Source organism: Falco rusticolus, chromosome 6, assembly GCF_015220075.1.
Source record: "Falco rusticolus isolate bFalRus1 chromosome 6, bFalRus1.pri, whole genome shotgun sequence".
NCBI lineage: Eukaryota > Metazoa > Chordata > Aves > Falconiformes > Falconidae > Falco > Falco rusticolus.
This window is the reverse complement of record NC_051192.1, coordinates 78,298,962-78,315,713: the sequence shown is the minus strand read 5'-3', so window position 1 is coordinate 78,315,713 and position 16,752 is coordinate 78,298,962. Positions and strand designations below refer to the sequence as shown.

General features: G+C 43.1%; 1 protein-coding gene and 1 long non-coding RNA gene across 3 annotated transcripts in view; one reads left to right on the top strand and one right to left on the bottom strand.

Moving 5' to 3' along the window:
* The window catches only part of FAM135A (family with sequence similarity 135 member A), a 94,284-nt gene extending 83,974 nt beyond the window's left edge, over window positions 1-10,310 (bottom strand). For both annotated transcript variants that reach the window (XM_037393173.1, XM_037393174.1), the window contains exon 1: window positions 9,878-10,310. The gene's annotated coding sequence lies outside the window, so the exon portion shown is untranslated. The remainder of the gene's footprint in view (window positions 1-9,877) is intronic.
* A 148-nt stretch (window positions 10,311-10,458) lies between these two features.
* Window positions 10,459-16,346, top strand: LOC119150571. The gene is made up of 2 exons (XR_005105126.1): window positions 10,459-10,755; window positions 15,644-16,346. It is a non-coding gene; the product is annotated as an uncharacterized LOC119150571 (long non-coding RNA).
* Window positions 16,347-16,752: the final 406 nt, after the last annotated feature.

Here is a 16,752-nt window from a genome sequence, read left to right as displayed (position 1 = left end):
CATTAAATGAAAAATAACTCTCACATGGATGGATGAATTTGGCATTAAAATGTCTGCAGTGACTGTTAACATCACTACTCTGTCATATTTTATGAATCAGAAGAGTGTCCAAAAGGAAGCTGGTGCAACTTCTCTCCCACCCCAAGCAAACTTAGTATCAAAAAAATAAAGCTTTGATTTCAGAAGAAATAAAAATAAATCTAACCGTACATGCTCAGTAAATTATTTTTAATTTATAATAATTCCATATTATTGTCTTCTGTAAATAAAACAGAGCACAATTTACAGAGTTGACTCATTGTCCCAATATCTGCTCTGAGGTCATGGTTTGACAAAACACTAAATACAGTTTGACAGGTTGGTTTTATATTGGAAGGCTTTATGCCAAATAGTTACTGTCCTTCCTCCCACAGCAGACATTAAGTCAGTGCAGATGATACACCGTGTACTCTTATTAACTTAGGAAAGGTGATAGTTTGCCTGCCTGATCAAAGTTACATTAGGAGATAGTCTGACAGTAAATCTGATCCATCATCAGTGGTCACAAAGCCACTTCCTTGGTAGTTCCTACACTAGTATCATCTGTGGCGATTGGCTGGGTGGGCCAACATGGAAAAACAGTGACTACACTATGAGTTTTATACATATATAAAGTTACTCTAAAAACACACAGGAGTACTGTATGAACACCTAATGTTAATAACCTAATATAAAGTCAGTTGATTTGGGGATGGCTTTACAGTACTACATCTTTAAAAGCTTAATTAACAATTTCACTTTTTTTCTCATGATTTCGCTTCCAGTTTCCTACCATTTTAACAAAAGAAATCAAGGCAATCATTATAGCACATAAATTCAGGTTATATTTCCAGAGTTCTTAAATTATTTTCATCTTCTCATAATTGCTGTCCACTGCCTTTAATTCAATACCCACCAAAGAAATGCTATAGATTCTTATTTTGTTCTTCCTTTTAATGATTTTTCTGACCATAGGTCTTCTGAGACCCTCCCTGCAACTCTTCTGTTACACAAAAAAGCATTAATTTAACAGTCAAAACCATATTATTATAGTACAAAGTGCAATTTAGTTATGGATGTACAATACAGGCCTGAAGTTGAAGGACAATTAAGCAGACATTACAATCAACAACCTAATAGGGTCACAGGAAAAGTATGTCAGAATGTACATTAAAGCTTTTCAAAAACATAAGGTAGCAAACAAATATCTATATGTCAGTTTGGTGTAAGACTTTAAGCTCTCGCTGCTTGCTTACCTTCATACTAAAGAGGTGAGGAAGAGCCATACTTTTCTTTGCAACCTCAGGCAGCACCTCCAGTAACTTATTTCCTGCTTGCCTCTAAATCTAAGAGCACTAAGTTGAAACATATCTAACCTTGTAAGTTTACTTAGCTATTAACAAAACCAGTTAAGCACCAGATTTTAATGCTCTAACCTTGATGTCCCTCTCTCTTTTCTACCATTGAAGTCTAGAGCAAACGAGATCAGCCCCAACAGCTACTAGCAAAAAAACCCAAAAAAGGCAAACAACTCCACACATGCACACACAAAACCAAGATAAATTAAGTCACTCCCTGCTTTCCTTTATCTGCTTTAGAAAAGAAGGTACTAAACACACTACATAGAGTACTGTGTATGCTTTTTGATCAACAAATGTTCAGCAAGAGAAGTTTCCAAAGAAACAAGTGTCAAGTAAAGACACTGATGAGCAGTGGCGGACAACTGTGATCACAGCCTGAACAAAGTGAGCACAGTTCATAATATATGTATGCTATAGGAAGAACGGATGTCAGTAAGCACCACGAGAAAATAGCACCATTATATATTATCAGCAGCAAAGTCTTTAAAGGATTTCTTCCCTCTGCTACCCTTGCAGCCTTGCTGCCACCCACCCCACAAACAGCCCTCTCTCCAATTGTGCTGGCATTTGTGGGGCCCAAAAAACCCACGACCACCAAAACAAACATTTACAGCTACTTTGGAGGTTACTTTGTAATTATTTGGGGTGGTTTGCTTTTTTTTTTTTTTTTTTTTTTTTTATTTAAACCACAACATTTCACTTCTTCAGATACAGCATGGCTCCACAAACAGCTGCACTGATACATCTGAAAGAGTACACCAACATTAACATCTAACCCTGAAGAAGCGAGCAAGGTCATGGCAAGAATTTAAGCCAACTTTGCCCATGAAACTACACAAAGTCTTCCACATCAGCAACAGCTTCAGAAGTTTCTGCCCCAGGTGCTCATTCCCATCTTCACAGCCTCAGGACATCGCCCCTGCAACGCTGCCAACGCAGTACTGATGGGACAGCATTTTAAAATTAATTAGTTACCATTTTAGAATCATCTATTTTTTGCGGGGCTTGATCAGATCACTTCCTTATCCTGTTTCACAGCCCAGCTCCACAAATAGCAGTGCCTCTGCAGTGGCGGGGAAGGGAAGGTGCGCGGCAGCATGGCACAGCGCTGGGTTCCACCGGCCAGCTTCCCCTCAGCGCACCATCTCATTAAGCCACAGCCTCGGCTCAGCAAAGCCAGGAGGTTTAAGTGGCTGGGTGAGAGAAAGTGCCCCTTCTCACGGCCATTCCTGAAGTAACTTACCCTCCATTCCTTCCTTATATTCAGTTCAAAAGCTGAAAGAGGAGGGAAACAGTACTCTTCCCTGCCCAGGGAAGGGCACAGCCCCAGAGCCCAACTGCCAGCCCAGGCTAACCTCTCTGCTGGGCAGGGCACGTCCTACTTCCCGCTCCCTCCTCACAGGGCTAGTTCCCCGGGGAGGCAACCTCTCACCTGGCAACCCAGACCCAGGATACTTCTTTCCTGAAGGACGAAGCATGGCAGGCTGGAAAGCCAAGCAGTTCGAGCAGCTCTTTGTCCCAACTGGCCCAGAAACACACTCTGCTGGCAGAGTTACCAACAGACAGATCTGGCGTCAGAGACAGGAACAAATTTTCCTGAAGAAGGGCTTTGCCAACCCCTGTCATGGAGGAAGACAGGGCCACCCTGGTCACCACAGCCTGCTCTACCCCCATGCCCACCTGAGCTCCACAGCCTGCAACCCTCCCAGCACTGGCCTTGCTTACTCCCTGACTACAGCACCAAAACAAAAGTTACTTAAACAGTCTGTATGTAACAGACAAATAGAGCAGCCTTATCAAATTCACAAATTCAAAGTTTTGTTTTTGTTTTGCAGCTTGAAGGCTTTACGCCCCTCTTACCTTCCCCTCCTCGTGTGGCATTTAACTGACAGAATAATGTTGATGCATGACAAGCCACAAAAAAACCCGACACAAACCTAAAATGGCATAGCTGTTTCCTAAATAACGCATCCAAAATAAAACAAGTCTAATGAACACCTTTGTAGCTTCAACAAGGAGACTTGAAGTCAAAATATCAAAACAAAGCAGTAAACCGATTTTCTCCTACCATTTACTTGTCACATTTAGTCAGAAATTCTTGCACTAACATTTTATAATAATTAAATTCCTTACATGCTGCTTTCAAATTTGCTACAATCAGAAGAACCAATACACATAACACATCCAGGGGAGAAAGGCCCAACAACCAGAAACCAAGGTCATCAGAAGCTTTCCCTACCCTGCCGATAGCATAGCTGGTTTGTTTTCAAACAGGTCCTTGTTCACTCCTGTCCTGCTCAAGAAGGACAAACCAACACCTGACCGTACTGACCAGCCATGAAAATTCATCTTTCCATCTAAACTCTGTCAGCTTTGGCACCTTTCATAAGTCAAAAGGCAAGTACACATCTGTTAGAGCTTCTAGTCACCAACCCAAATTAGACCAAATGTTTGTACCATTAGCTAGCACTCCAATTAATTTCAGAGCCATGCAATGTACTTTCCACAGAAGAGGTCATGTCTTAAGAATATGCAAAGCAAAATTAACAGCAGGTAGAACCCAACAGTTCCAAGCTTCTGCCCCAGCAGCAAGGGCTTTCATTAGAAAAAGAAGTCCAGCCTGACACAATGGCTGCAAACTTGGAGATCTTAAGCCTTGACTTCCACCTTTAGGTCTAGTATTGACCACAGCTGTTTTCTCTATGTCATTTTACACGTAAAAGCAGTAAGATGTACGCTTTCTACTATCTATGCCTCATTGTTTTGGCACTTCAAATACCCTCAACATCTTGGCACATTTTGATCTGAATTATTTCACTGAGGTAAGGGTTTTAAGGTCAGAGGTGCATGAAAAGATAGGACCTAGAACTGTCTGATAGCTCATATAATCTCAGAGTTTCCCTAGAAAATTCATAAAAATCTTTAAACAATATATATATATATATGCATTTATAGTGAGCTAGATGGGCCATATATAAATAGGCAGGCAAGCAATATATACTATAGTTTAAAAGTATTAGCTCTGCAACTACTTCTACTACTAAAAGACAGCAGTATAATTACACTATTTAGATGGATTTTTTTTAATACAGAAATATACAATCATTATGCAAAAAAATCATCAATCGACAACTGAAATGACAGCCTGGGAAGAATGTAGTTTCATTCAAAGAAACTTCTTAAACCTGCAGAAGACCAAACACTATTACACTTCTCTTATAATTTTAAATAGAAAGAAGATAAAAGATATATTGCAAGCCATTCTGATACAAAAATTTAAAGGGAACCCTTTCTTATTAACTTCAGAAAATCATCTAAAGCATAAAGAGAATTCAATATTTTATAGCTAGAAAGTGTGATAAGCTTATCTAGCTTGACATGCTGTACACAACAGGTAATTAATGATCTGTCATGATCAGTAAGAGGGATAGATTCACGAGGTTACAACATGTGAATACAGTGTGATTATAGTATGCAGAGCTAGATCTGAAAAACAAGCCAGTTCATTATTTTAAAATGTCAGAAATCAACCATAAGGCTTCCTGCACAACTGATGAATGATGTAGATATCTTCTTAATTCTAAGAATTTGGGGGTGTGGTGTATACAGGTTTCTGATTTATTTTATAAATGAGATTCAGCAAACTATATGCATACATATATATGTACATATATATGTGTATATAGGTATAATTACATAGTACTAGAGGTAACGAATTTATAACTTTTCACTTGAAAATTAAAAAAAAAAAAAAAGCGTAAGTTTTCAGTCTTTCTGGTACAAGCCACAGTTCAGAAATAAGGAAATTTTTAGTTTATTTTTAGGAAGAATTTTGGTAAGGGAGACTTTATATCTTGTTTCCAACAAAATTGCTTCCAAAATATAAAGTTCAAGATTCTTAGAACTGAAAACGTTCCCCATTCCAAAATCTCCAAAGAAAATCCATTAAAAAAGATAACACTGAAAACTTCTAATGAAAAATAGAACTGATGTCATTTCAATCTGCTTTAGCGTTTCCAATTTTTATTCTGCTTGTAAACTGAACTTTGCAAGGCTTCATTCTGTTCCTTATTTCTCTGCCTGTTCTTTCCAAGAATAGTGCTGTCACCGATTTCCTGCTTGAAGTAAATGCAATTTGCTCACCTGACTTCTCTCTGACCCCAAATGATAGCAAACTTATTTCCTCCCTTTCAGATTTTTTTTCTTGTATGCTCTTTGTTGTATACTCTTGTTACCGCAAGTGTTCTATGTATTGTTCTTTGAGGAAGACAATTTGTATGACAGACTTCTACAAATATCAGCAACACCACATTACCGACATACCAACTGCTTTTGCTACAAATGAATGCATAAATATTTAACCGCTATGTTCATAGATCTACAATGATGTACTTTTCTGTACACAGTACTTCATAAGATGTATCCCATGAATGAACACAATCAAAAGGTGCTTAGTAAAATGCTAGAGCAGGCCAAAATCAGCAGATGCTTAACAAACAGAAAAGCATGTGTCTTGCCACACACAGAAAACACACGGTGCATGAATGTCGACAGTATATAAGGATGGCCTAGCTGTGGCAGAAAAACATAGCAGCAGCATTTATTCGGAAACATTCTATAGTCTGACTGTAGCAAGTTTACAAGGGAACAGGAAAAAGTGGCTTTTGAGCAGATTTAACCAGCCAATGCCACTCTCACTGCTGATTTAAAACAGCAAGATTGCGTCTTGAAGGCTCCCACATATAAAGCATTTGAAGGTTGCTATATGAACAAACTTACTTCTAACAAAATTAATCACATTTTCTATGCTTTTTTACTATAAGGGAAAATGAATGGAAGATTAAATAATTCATAATTCAGGAAATTCTAAGTTATGCTTATAGTTTTACCAAAAGAGAAATCGACTGTGCTGGCACTTCACAGGAATACTTGTTTACAAGCTCTCTGACCCAATGGCCTGACAGAGGTACCAGACATAAAACAGTAGGCTGGCAAAACAAATATCCATCACAAACAATTGCTGGTCAACCCGCAGATGCTACTTGTCTATCCTGTCATGAAAACAATTAGAGGACTAGTAAGACTGTATTTTTCCATACAGAGGAAAAGGGGAAGGAGGAAACCCCACACAACAAAAATGCAACTCTTCCTCCTTGGTCAATGAGAGGTATATTCTGCCAAGCCTACCCTGTAGTCTGTAGGAACTGGGAGATGAAAAAGAACAAAGATTTCAGGACACAAGATGCAAAGCATTAAGATGCGTCACTTACCAAGCAAGGATGAGACGCACCGGTCTGTATCAATAACAACTTCAAACACTAAACCAAGGTCAAACCTAACAGGAATTCATAACTATTGTAATTCTCACACTGAGGTCCATCTTTGGTGCCAGTTTAACTTTCACATTTGTTCAGGACAGCACCCAGGCCAAGAGAGAGACAACAGGCACCAGTACTCCCAGTGTTTAATTAATAAACATTTTGGTACCTGCCTCCTAGGTTTGTGCAGACCGCTAGGTTCTCTTCAAAGAAATAACAGTACAAGAGTCAGAGCTCAGACAGGACTCCTGTATCTCTACCTCCAATAATTCAAAACCTTGCCACTCACAGTAATCTGCCTCAGCCCTCTGCCAGAATTTTCCTTCCTATCCACCTCCACAGCCAGCCATATGGCTGTGGCATACGTACTCCATTCTAATTACTTTCAGCAGCCTCAAAGAGAACCTTGCACCAAAACACCCGACTGTAACCTGGTGAGAGTGAGATACTGGCAGAAACATCCTGCCACAGGGTGTTCACAACATCTTAAGACTACAACAAAGTGCACCAGAACTTCTCAGTCTTCCTCAGTGGAGGACTGACTAGCAAAGTCAACAAGGAATGCCAAAGAGCAATGGATCTCAACTTTCATGTCTCTCCCTGCTTGCGAACTGTATTCACTAATTCTTCCATGTGAGATAAAAATGTAAGAGACAATCCTACAGCTGAACTTTGGAACCCAGGTACTTCCAAGGGAAGTATTAAAACCAGAAAACTAGAGTGCCAGGTAACAGTCTCACATCCATCATTGGAGCTTCAGAAGAGACACCAGGGCATAGTTGTTCTGAAACCTGAAGAGAACCCAAGGTACTATTTTTGAGGTTTTGCTGAACTCAAAACAGAACTAAATTCTATAGCAATGGAATTAAATTGAATCAACAAATGTGTTAGGTTGTCTGGCACATTTTGAAAATCACAGTTTTGAAGACAGATTTCGGTTGCTGTGTGTGCTTTACTGTTACTGATTACTATCTATGCCAAACCTCACTCAGGCCAGTTGTACCAACTGTAATTAAAAGTGAGGGTCAATTTTGTTAACGAAGTGCTAACTTTTGAACAAAATGAGTATTTTCACATAGCAGCCAACTCTCAGCAGTTTTGCAGGATTGTATTTCACATAAGGATTTAAACCATTCCAAAGAATGAGCTCAAAGTCCTATCCTGTGATTTTTATTGATTACTGAAGGAAAGCCGAAGAATTGACTTATGCTACTTACAGAGGGAAAAAATGAGAGGCAGGAAAAAGAAAACAAGTTGGTCCAAGGAAAACGTAGACTAAGATTTATAGCTGTGCTCTGACATACCAAATACAGGTATTCAGCCTGTGACTACTGGCACAGTCATATGGAAGAAACACAGTAAGATGACAATTCTGTGTTTCATTCATTTAAAGTAAATACTTTTAAAGTATGCAAAGATACAGCCAGAGCCTGGATTATTGTTCACTTCCTACAAAACCGTATTTTCAGTTCTATTAATTGTTGAATGGACTAATAAAACCTGCGTCAAAGTACTTAATTTGCTCCTCCACAAACCCAGAGTTCTTTCATCCTGAAAAACCCATAGCGTTCCAGCAAAACACAGCTTTACTGAACCAGGTTCGGACTGTGGCAGTCATCCTTCAGCAAGGGCCAAGCAGTTTTTTCTTCACAATCAAAATGCTAAGTAAGAGATGTCTTATAGATGAAAATGTAATACATTCCCTTCCACAGTAATAAAGATCAAACCAGTGGCATTCCCAGCTTGTTATCAGTCTAGCAAACTAAAAAGCGGTGCATACGGATTTTAGCTCAGGCTTTGCTGACGTACAAGACAACACTAAGCTAGTTGACTGAACTGCTTAAAAAACAAAGCAAAACCCAGTAAGACAAAACAGATATTTATGCCCACTTACTTGATAAAACTAAGACTCCAGACAGAAGTTTGTTTACCTTGCAATCAGAAAAACCCACTGCACACCAGAAAGGGGAAGTGGGTTAAACACTCCAGCACGAATTACCCCTTTAGTTATAATATCAACATGACTGTAAATCCTCACAATTGTATTTTTAAAGAACTCCTTTACACCGTGCAATTTCTCTTCAAAATAGTATGTCTGCAATACATAATCATTACATAAAGTTTTCAAATAAGTTCTGCTGAAATTTTGTTTCTTAAAATAACACAAGACAGAAAGATTACTTCCACAAGAGTGCTTACTGACCACGCAAATTCTGCCGCCCTTAGCGTCCTAAGGTTAACTCACCCCTAGAGATACCTTACGGATGGTAACCGGAGTGAGGAGCACCTGCTGACAGCACGCACCGCGTAGCCGCAGTGCCGTGCCGTGCCGTGCCCCCGCAGGGCACACCGGCGTGGCGGCGGCAGGCTGTGCCCTGCTGCGGGGGGAGCGCAGCGCCGGCCGGCCCCGCCGGGCAGGCGGGGAGCCCCAGGGCCGCCCTCCGCGCACCAGGAAATAGTTGGAAGCTATTCCTGACGCTCGGCCAGCAACTTTCCACGCCACATGAACAAACGATATTAAACCGACAAATAAAAAAAACCGCAAACACCATTTCAGACCCTGGGAGAATCCGGTATTTCTCAGGAAGGCAAGGAGGAAGGCAGCAACGCCTGACTGCCCTGGCGCCGCCGCCGGTACTCGGGCACTCCACGCCGGGGACGAGATGGGCATTATTTCTGACCTATTTTCGGCGCCGCCTCACAGCGATAAACAATCAACAACGGCAGCGAAACGCTGCCGGGGCAGAAACTTCCCCAGCCACAAGCCACTCGCGGCGTTCACACAAGCTGCCCCCCAGCCGGGGGGAAGCGGCAGCAAGGGAGGGCGGCGTCCTCTGCCCCGCGGCGGAGGCGGCCGAGCCCCCCGGGCGGCCGCAACCCCCCGGGCCCCCGCCTCGCCGCCCCCCAGGCCACTACCCGGAGTTTTCGAGCCGGGGCTGCTGGGGCGCGGAGGGAGGTCTGCCCGACACAAACAAGTCCCCGCCCGCCATGCCCGCGGCGGGCGTAGGCCAGGCACGGAGGGGCGCGTCTAGCGCCCAGCGGCCACGGCCCTAGCCCCGGCCCCGGTCCCAGCCCCAGCCCTGCGGGAGGCGCCCGGGACACCCGGCGAAAGGGCGGCCGGGTTCGGCCCGACGCTTTCCCCCGCCGCCCCGCGCCCCCTCGCCGCTCCTCCGCACCGACCTGGGACACAAAGGAGCGGCCGCCGCTGCCCGCCGATCGCCCGCCGCCTCCTCGCCCGCGCTCCCCGCGGAGTCCAGGCCGCGGCAGCACCGGGATGGCGTAACGCAGGCATCCGACGCCGGCGCCTGCTGCTCCCGCGGCGGCCCGTGCCGCCGGCACCCGCTCTGCACTGGGCGGGGAGGGGGAAGAGAGGGGGGCGCTGGGAGCCGACCGCGCCGGCCGAGCGCCGCTTCCTGCTCCCCGGCGCCTGGCAGCTGCCGCAGCCTCGCAGCTGCCGCCGGGGGGGCCGCGCCCGCGGCTAGGCAGAGGCCGGCGGCAGCGCAGCCCACGGCCGCCGCATCCTCGGCTCCTGCGCCGGGCTCGCCGCGCCGCCGCTGGCTCTGAGGAGTCGCCCGCGCGGCTCCCGCGGCGGCCGCTGGCAGCCGGAGACCGGCTGGCCCCGCTGCTGCGCCCGGCGCGGGCTCGTGCTCCCCCTGCTGCCGCGCCGGGCCGGGCCGCGGCTCGGGCTCCTCCCGCGGCTCTGCGGGGCCGGGCTGTGGCGGCCGCGGGTGAAGGCCGGGAGACCCCGGGGGCGGCGGCCAGGCCGGGCCGCGGGCGGAAGGGACGTGACCCGTTCCGGCTTGCCCCTGGGTGTCCACCTGCGGCCCCGTGCCCCCGGCGCTCCCCTCATGGCGCACAGCGGAGGGGGCAGGAGGCCTCCGTCCCGCCGGCGGCCCTGCGCGCCCCGTGGCAACCAGCGCTGCCCCCGGCACCCTCCGCCCCGGCCGGGACGCAGCTCCGCCGGCGGTGGAGGGAGCGGCCCGCAGGGGAGAGGTGACCCGGGGCTGGCAGGAACGCGGGCCGAGCCGTGGGGCACCAGCCCGGGTGCGGGACGGCAGGTAATGCGCTGCTTCTAGGCCCCTTGAGGGGGGGGCGGGGGCATTCTCATTTCTGGAGCAAGACGTTTTAGCAAGACGTGATAGAAAAATACAAGTAAATCGGCTGTAAGAGGCACTAGTAGAACTGATAGTCCTTGAGGAAGAGAGATGCTGGGTACTACAGTCTCATTAACAAGTGCAATATGCAGCTTGAAAATTACTTAGTTCAGGGAACTGCTGAAAACAAAATGATTGCCAGTCTGAAAAACAATCTTATTCTTCTTCCCCTTCTATCTGCTTGCCTTCATCTGAAAAAAAAAAAATATCTTGGATCTAAAGAAGACTTGCATAAAGACAGTTTTTCAGACTGCCAGTGTGGGCTTCCCATCTGAAAGCCAAAACGAAGCCTGTAGCTGTTTTGCAGAAAGAGGAGTTACAAAGCAGCACATTTGCTTTTAGTTTAGGGAGTCCTTCAGGCCAGTCAGGTGGCCAGCAATGTTAAAGTCGATCTGTTAGTTTTTGGATAGGATTCTTTCAGTGATTTTGTCACCGATTGATTTAGCACCCAAAAATGCAGACAAGAAGATTAAAGAGTGTGAAAGCAGGAAGCCCAAGTGATGCTGAGTTAGGATAAATGACAGTAGGATGAGAAGGTGATCACCGAGGCGTACAAAGACCGGTTTTGTGAGACATCCATGTGAGTTCTCAGCACCTGTTTCTGTAAAACCTGATCGAGATTGTACTGATCACTGCCAGCAGAAACTTACTGCAGGCTGAACTCATGGCTATCTGGGAATTTTTAAATTTTGTGGAAGCAATCTCCATTCATGAGAGATTAATGATTTAAATGAAACTTGCATTTGATTTATCAGGACCATGCAAGTTGTCTCAAGGCTTTTTAAAAAGGCAATTTTGAAAGCATCAGTATTGATCCTTGAACCTGAGAACACATGGCTGCTGTTTTGCTTTTTTACCCTTGGTTATTTCAGGATAGGCTTGAGTGACTGCTTTGTGGTCCCAGAGAGTCAGTTCTGACGTACCAAAAAAATACTGGAGCAGGATGTCAGCAGTGGCTAAGAAAAGGACCCACCAGGCCTAAACAACACGCGTCAAACTTGTCTCAGAAATACAGCAGTTTTGTACTAAAAGGTGCTCAGCACCAGATAGTGCCTGTGGCTCTCAAGAGCCAGATTTTGTTGAATGTGTTCTGGTTCCTGAATAGTTCAAAGGCCAGGCTGACAGTTTGGATGGGTTTTATATATTTGCACAGATAAATACTTCTCTGGCTCATTATTTTTGTTACTTTATCTCTCCCAAACCTTGCCTGGAGTTCTGCTATTAGGAAAACGTATCTTGCAGTCTTCTTTCGCATTACATGGAGGAAGCAATTCTTGGCAACAGTCTTTTCCCCTGATAGGAGGAGAAAACTGGCAGCTTGTTCCCATAAATAGCCAAGCTCCCATTAGAGAAATCTAATTTTCTCCCTTACCAAAATTCACTTGAGAAGATCTATCATCAATCAGCCCACGTGATGGCCATGCCCTTCTTTTGCTTGTGACAGTGAATATTGCTTATGGGATAGGGACCACTGACCTCCTCGCCTGGCTTTCTGTTGCCCCCCTTGATTGTTCATGTAAAGAAGGATGGTCTGAGAGCCCTGCTGAATGTAGATAAACTTCGAAAACAGCAGCTCACTCAGTGTCTGTGCAAAGCTGCCCTTATTGCCAGGAGATTTTTAAAGTTTACGTGCTGTACATACAAACTGTAACAAAACGAGTACCCTGTTGAAGACTGGATGCACTGGTAAGCATTACAGATTAGAGATGCCTATCAAGAAGTTAAGGACTAACCTCGCTAATAACTAGCATAGCGAGGCCTAGAAGCAATTCATTGCTTAGGTATGATGCAGGAGACCCTAGAAGCCCACTTCTGCAGACTGAGTTCTGCCAAAGCTGTTTCCCATGGGAAATTATATTAAATCGTGAGCTCATAGTGCTGACCATTTTGACTAGCCCAGGATTTTGTTAAAAGAATAGTTCACTGATTTACGGGTATGTCTGCATGGCTCAATACAGCACTAATGTTGGTCTGTATCCACAGCTAGCACCAAGCTCGTGCAGGATAGGAAACAAAAGCTGTGTAGCCACCAACAGCTGAACCAAGAAGCAGGACTGGGAACCCAGATGTGATACCACACAAAAGCAACTGTACTGCTTCAGTTTCAGAGCAGCTCTGACCAGTGATAACCTAGGAATTTCTCCACCCTGATCTAGTGTGTAGCACACTGTGGGAGAAGGGTAATGTAGTAAAGGGCCAATGAGGCAGAGTGGAGCTGCATAAGCCTTGGAAAATTGGTGAAGCTTAATCTTGATTCCTGGGAGGAGACAACACAATGGATATTTTGGCAAGGAGGCTTGGTAACAGTGTGCACAAGTGGTTGGCGTATCAGGAGGCCACGGAAAAAGAATCTGGAGTGAAAAAAGCAAGAGAAAAGTTTTTCTGAGAAATCTATATAGGTGGACAAAGAGAAAGGTTGGATCTCAGAAAAATTACCAAAGAAGAAAAAATTGGACATAGAGTAGGATGATAAAGATTGCCAGATTCTGAGTCAACATTATGCCACGGGGATGGTTTCATATGTTACGGTGCCTAGGATTTAAAATTGAGTATGAGCGGAGGAACGATTCCTGTCAGAGAAGCAGCTGTTGATTGTGCTTCTTTGCTGTCAAAATATGAAAAAATGCTGAATGAACATTCAACTGATTGCTCAATGAAAATAAAATTCTAGACAACTGCCAGATTTGGCTGTGTGCCCCAAATGAATATCCAGATATAGGATACAGAGCACTAAGCATGTTCATTTTCAGATAACAGATTTGTGTGAAGCATCCTCTGCATTGGCTTTAATCATAAGAAAACATAGAAACTAATTACATTTTGAGAACATTTTGATAACTGTGTGTTGAAAACAGTGAATGAAAAGATACTTTTGTGTACTGCAAGGAATTGCAAAGTTCTCATTAGAATATATAATTACAAAATCATAAAATAGTATGCTACTAAAACAGAAAGCTTTACAACTGCAATGCTATTTTTTATTTTGAAGAATTTGATCAGTACAATCTAAAATTATCTTTTAAACTTTATTACATAACAAATGGATGCAATATGTATTTATAGGATTCACAGAAGATTGATAAAAAGCTACTTTCTAACAATTGTGACTGTTTCCTCATATGACAAATAATGGGAGTTTTTTGGTCATTTGGGGATTACAAAGCAAAAGGGGTGAAGAATCACTAATCACATATAGAGAATAAAATAATTAGATAAAAATATGGCTACAGAATGTAAAGGTTCATTCTCCACTTGTCAGGAGGCTCTCTAAAGGCTGCTCAGAATGGGGAACTCAGTGCTGTAGCTATGTTCAGTTTGCATGCTGTTACATTGATGCAAAAATAAGGAACTTGCTTTTTTGACACACAGCACGCTATTAGTGATATAGGGAACCCTCCAGACCACTGCTATAATTAGTAGTTTCAGAGGTGGCAACAGGAATTTCGGTTTAGGTGCGCTGACTTTAAATAAGGGATATTTAGGAGGTGTCAGGAGTGGCTAGATATAGGATTAAATGAATGGACACAGGTTAGGTGTTGGAAATGTGCAAGTAAAGATGGGAACAGAATTAATGCAAGCAGATAGTAAGAAGTTGAAGTTGGAGCGGGAGAGGAAATGAGCCAAAGGTGGAAGTACATTCAAAAAGGAAAAGGGAAGGAGAGAAACCACTAGAAGACAGCAATGTGAAGCTTACAGAAAAATAAGTTTTTAAATACAGCATGTTAATTATCCATCAAAAAGAGGAGAAACAAGGATATGGAAGAAACATAATCCATAGGATGTTGGAACAAAATACCTGTAGTCAGTTAGAAACACTGGGGATCACAGTTCTACAGAGACAATGGCATTTGATTTTGCTTTTCTTTGCAAGTGTAGTAAGAAATAACTGCAAAAGTCAAGGACATGGCATATGTTATATTAATGTTCATCAAATGAAAGCCAATGAGGAAAGGAGATGTAAAGAAATGATTGTGAGTCTTTTGGGTAGGACTTATGAAAGTAATCTACTTGAAGATTTGCTTTGAAAACTCTAGGGCCAAAAAAGGCTATAGAAAATAAATTTGTGTTAACTGTCATCGCTATTTAGCAAGTTATGATGTATCAAACCTAAATAGCTCAATGCAGTAATACTTAATAATCATATTGACATCTAACTATTTGATTTCTCATCCTTTCTGGGAAAGCAGCAACAGGAACTAATTACACTTTCCAGAGGGCAACTTTCAGAGCAAGTTCTTTTAGACAGTGATGAGACTGCAAGTGCCCTGTTTACAGGGTATGGGTACACCCTTCCACAGAGCTGCGGAAAGTAGTTTATTCCAGGTTATTCCCTGGCACTGTCATGAAAGGGATGTGGCTTTTGTGTCTCTGGCCCAAGCTGCACCCATACTGAAATTTCCCCCTCCGTCTTCGTGACACCTGGGGCTGGGTCGTGCTAACACCCAGCTGTGCAGGAAGTGCTCTGGGCTGTGGTCAGGTCGCATGTCAAATGGTTTCTGTCTTGGAGCCTACAGATCTGGCTGTTGGAAAGATATTCCACAGCCTAGCAGTTCCCACCTTGATACATAGTAATTCATCATATTCAAATCACATTTTGCTTTGTCTTAGGTTGCACTTGGCATTAACGGTTCTCTTATTACAGTCTGTGTTGAGTGCTATAGATACTGATGTTCCCTCCAGAAATGACTGGTTTATCATGTTGAGCTGCACAAGTTTAGGACTACCAGCTCTTTCCATAAGATAACTTCACTTGGTAACTGATGGTGTCTGAATTCTTTCTAATTTTCTGCAGCATTCGTATGGAGGAAAACACAGTATTCAAGGTATAACCTTGCTGGTGCCAGATGGAGAGAGATCACTTATATGTACTGATGGGTTGGACTGTGCATATAAGTTGACTGCCCCACAACTTTGAAATTTGCATGTTGGCAATATCGAATGAGATCTTCACAAAACAATTTTCTATTCATTATCAACTCCACAATATTTTGGATTATTTTCTCTCTTGTAGTATTTTCTTGTGTTTTTCTGAGCTTGGTGTTAGTTTATTTTTGCCAGTCATATACCTAGTTTCTCTGGAGCTATTCTTTCTTTGTGCTGGTTGTTTTTCTTCATTTGGATATAATTTCTAAGGTTAATAGTTGTACTGTTTGATTTTGCCCTGAAATAGAAACAAAAATTGTTAATTAAGATCCAACCTAAAAAAAAAATAATGGTTAAAATATTCAGCTGGATGCTTTCCCCCAACTTCCTATGTTGCTATTTATCACTGTACAGTATCTTTCCCAAACTTCTGTCTGATTACGTAGTATAAGATTTACTGTTATTCTTTTTTAAACAAGAGTATATATACTTCTGAGAGCTGGGGAGCCCAGCAATACAATAAAACCATATGGATTTATTCTATAGCATGTGATTGATGGTTGAAATGAGCTCTCAGCTTTCATAATAATCTTGAGAAGAAAAAGAGAGAGGTGGGGTGTAACAAGCATGAAGGAAAGAGAAGAAAAACCTTTGGGACTCAACCATGTTTTGCTTAGTCCTTTGCTTTGTGTTTGTCAAGGACGTAAAGAGTCATGTATGCCCTGAGGCCAGGACTTAAAGAACATGAGTCCTGTACTGGTTTGTTGTAGGACTTGTACAAGAGATCCCCACTGTTGTAATTACAGTCACAAAAAACAAAACAGACAAACAAATAAAAAAGAATCACCAAAAACAAACAAAAAAAAAAAACTTTAATGAGATTTGAAGGTGATGTCAAGCATAGACCTCAGTTAATTACTTCATTTCCTGAAAATGCAGCTCTGTTAGTGGAAATGTGTTAAGAGCTTTGTGTACCTTTTGGTGTCTTAACTTCTTTGGTGTCTTAACTTCTTTCAGTCAACAATAAAGATTCTACAG